A 4,165-nucleotide genomic window follows, 5' to 3' on the forward strand; every position below is an offset into this window, starting at 1 on the left:
TTTATGGTGGGGATGGTGCGCTGCTGACCTGAACTTGGGACGTTGTGGGTCGGTGGGTGGAATACTTCGAAGACCTCCTCAATCCTACTGACTCATCTTCCCATGAGGAAACAGAGCCTGAGGACCCTGGGTCGGACTCTCCAATCTCTGGTGCTGAGGTCACTGAGGTGGTTAAAAAGCTCCTTGGTGGCAGGGCACCAGGGGRGGATGAAATTCACCTGGAGCTCCTTAAGGGTCTGGATGTTGTGGGGTTGCATTGGTTGATGCGACTCTACAACATCACGTGGACATCAGGGGCAGTTCCTCTGGATTGGCAAACCGGAGTGGTGGTCCCCCTATTTAAAAAGGGGGGCTGCAGAGTGTGTTCCAACTATAGGGGGATCACACTTRTGAGTCTCCCTGGTAAGGTCCATTCAGGGGTCCTGGAGAGGAGGGTCCGTCAGATAGTCGAATCTTGGATTCAGGAAGAGCAGTGTGGTTTTCATCCTGGCTGTGGAACAGRGGACCAACTCTACAACCTCAGCAGGGTCCCGGAGGGTGCATGGGAGTGCACTCAACCAGTCTACATGTGTTTTGTGGATTTGGATAAGGCATTTGACCGTGTCCCTCGTGGACTCTTGTGGGCGATACTCCGGGAGTTTGGGGTACCAGGCCCGTTGATACGGGCTGTTAGGTCCTTGTACGACCGGTGTCAGAGCTTGGTCCGCATTGCCGGTAGTAAGTCGGACTCGTTTCCGGTGAGAGTTGGACTCGCCAAGGTTGCCCTTTTTCACCAATTCTGTTCARAACTTTTATGGACAGAATTTCTTGGCACAGCCAATGTGCTGAGGGGATCCTTTATGGTGACCTTAGGATCACATCTCTGCTTTTTGCAGATGATGTGGTCCTATTGGCTTCATCAGATTGTGATCTCCAGCTCTCACTGGAGCGGTTTGCAGCTGAGTGTGAAGTAGCCGGGATGAGGATCAGTGCCTCCAAATCCGAGACCATGGTCTTGAGCCGGAAACCGGTAGCGTGCCGCCTCCGGGTTGGGGAGGAGGTCCTGCCCCAAGTGGAGGAGTTTAAGTATCTCGGCGTCTTGTTCATGAATGAGGGAAGAATGGAGCGGGAGATCGACAGGGGGATTGGTGCTGCGTCTGCAGTGGTGCGGGCGCTGTACCGGTGTGTCGCGGCTCAGCTCTCGATTTTCCAGTTGGTCCATGTTTCTACCCTCATCTATGGTCACGAGCTTGGGGTAGTGACCGAAAGAATGAGATTGCGGWCACAAGTGGCCAAAATGAGTTTCCTTTGCAGGGTGTCTGGGCTCTCCCTTACAGATAGGGTGAGAAGCTCAGCCARCCGGGAGGGACTCAGAGTAGAGCTGCTGCTCTTCCATGTCAAGAGGGGCCAYTTGAGGTGGCTCAGGCATCTGGTTAGGATGCCTCRTGGATGCCTCTGTGGTGAGGTGTTTCAAGCATGTCCCACTGGGAGGAGGCCCAGAGGAAGACCCAGGACACGCTGGAGGGACTATGTTTCTCGGCTGGCCTGGGAATGCCTTGGGATTCCCCCGAATGAGGTGGCCCAAGTGGCTGGGGAGATGGAAGTCTGGGTCTCTTTGCTTAGGCTGCTGCCCCCGCGACCTGACCCCAGATAAGCGGAAAAAAACAGACAGGCAAACGGACAGTTCTGCATGTTCTGAGCTCTCTTCAGAATGTACTGTTTTGCACAAGTTTCTATGGAAGCCCCCTCCAAACATTTTGTTTATGTTAACTACACCCTCCCCCAGAAGCTTACTTTCAGTAGAAAGTAGAAAGTAGTCCATGGTGAAATTATTTACACAAACTACAATCTTCTTTGTTAATATTGCTAGAACATTGCCATCAAAAATAAAAATTAAAGTAAAAATAAAATGAAGCCATACATCTCTGTTTTCCATGACTGTTCTAAAAACAGCAGAACCATCCAGTGAAGAAGTGGGCAGAGTCTCTGCTCAGGTTACCGGGAGACTGGCTGGGCTAAGGRTTGGGGTGGGTTGGAGTACTGTTTGTGACATCACAAACAGCGGTGTTTGAAAACAGGTCATTTCAAGACACAGAAAGATACATTTACTTATAGTAAAAATACCTCTGAGTGCATTTTTTAAATTTTATTTTTTGGTGCTTGGACTGTTTTTAGAAGCAGTGCAGACCCAAATGTAAGTTAAAAAAAGGGGGAAAAAAGGGAATTTTGCATATTAGGTCCCCTTTAAATAGTCAACTATAAAAACTTGTTGATCAATTGTTTGATCAAAGAACACCTTATACTGAACATTTGCATGTTTATGTATGGATTTTTTTTCCGTATGTGACTTATGTGACAGGGAAAATATCATTTTGAAAAAAACCAAAGGTCCAGTTTTGCCAAATTCTTATTGTGATTTAAATGAGTTTCAGACAAGTGCAGCATGCTGAGTTAGTCATTTAGCTGAAGAAAACATTTGTTTGGCTCTTTTTGCTCTAATGTTCTCCTGCCAGCATCAATGAAAATGCATTGTTTCCTCTGACAGAAAGTCACGTGTGTTCACGTGATAGTAAGTGATCACCGCCTTCACTCAGTCTCGTTGCAACACACCTGTCTCTCCTGTTACAGTCAATGCTTGTAAACGCAGGAGTTGTGACTCGAGACTTTCAGCTATACAAAGGAAACCCTCACAGTTTTGTCGACTTGTTTGTTTCTTTAAAAGTTTATAATAACCTCTATATTAAAAAAATTTTGAATTATTTTTTTACCAAAACATAAATAGCTAAATTGCCTTTGGTCCAGTGCTGACTTGGGATCTCAAACATTACAAGTGTTTTTTTCTGACGTTGGAAACAAAGTATGGTTCTGTAAAATGTCTGTAAAATATTTGGGAAAATAAAAGCCTGTCCATCAAACCCAGTATCATAAAGCACTCTTACAGGTGCACAGTAATACCACCTTTATGAAAAAATAATGATCAAATGATAGTCCTGACCCTCAGAAGACCTGTTAAAATGAATTTATTGCCTCACTACTCTGCTTTTACACGAATAAGTTATATAATAAATGAACAACAAACATGGCAGACACAAATTGTTTCAAGACACACCCCTTTCTCCCAAATTCAAATCTAATTCTTTACAGTTCAAATATTTCATATCAATTTAGTCCAGTTTAATACAGATTGTTTTTTTATCCCATTGGTTCATTTCAGTACAACAGATTTTAATATAATTTCAAAATATAATAAATTCAGTGCTGTTTGATTCAGTAAATTATCAATAATAGAGAAAAAAGGTTTTGAGCAAAAGAAAACAATGGACTGCATCAAAACTTCCCTTACAGATTCAGTTCTTTCTGTACCTTTCGTTAGTCTTCAATGGGCCGTCATCATCAGTGTGATGATCCTGCCTGCTTTACTGGAACAGCTGAGTCAGGTTCCTTCTTCACTTACGAGTCCAACATTGCAAGAAGAAGCAGCYAGCCGTCATCTTCTCCAGCAGGCAGGTTGGTCGGTGAGCGAGCTACAGCAGCGTTTGGTGAGAGGTGAAGAGTGACTGACTGGACGAGGAGGCTGGGACCAGCTTCACTGTATCAGCTTACCTGTCTGCCCGGGATAATGGTTTCTTCTAGAATAATCTTCAATTATTCACCTGTGGTTTAGGCTGATGATTGTGTGTGTTTATCTGTGTGCATTTCTTGGGGGTCATTGCTTGATGCATCAGATATCAGACTCCAGGAACCAGTGAAGATGAAACATTTTGCTTAAGATAAAGTTTGTGTTTTATAAAAATCTATCTAGTTGGTGGAGTGAGTGAATTAAAAGTGATGGTTTAGATTTTTCTAAAGTGAGGTTCTGTGGATATGTTATGAAGGAATAATATCCTACCTGATGTTTTTGACCTGTTTCCTCTTTTCTGATGTTTCTTAACAAAACCCTGCCATATGGAAGTCAAGATGGTGGAAGTAACAATTTCATGCTGTAGTGCTCGTTCACCTGGAACACCTGATGTTCACCAATTTGTGTGTTTGAGTTTTGTAGTGTGACTGGACTCAAACCTTCAAATCACTGGTTCCCAGGAATAAAAACACACTGTTCAGTTAAAAACACTGAAAGCAGATTTAAAAATGCAGTTTGCTCCACTTCTTCATTATCCTCCAAACTTGATTGACTTAAACCAACTTA

This window comes from Austrofundulus limnaeus, unplaced genomic scaffold, assembly GCF_001266775.1.
Source record: "Austrofundulus limnaeus strain Quisiro unplaced genomic scaffold, Austrofundulus_limnaeus-1.0 Scaffold35, whole genome shotgun sequence".
NCBI classification, from domain to species: Eukaryota; Metazoa; Chordata; class Actinopteri; order Cyprinodontiformes; family Rivulidae; genus Austrofundulus; species Austrofundulus limnaeus.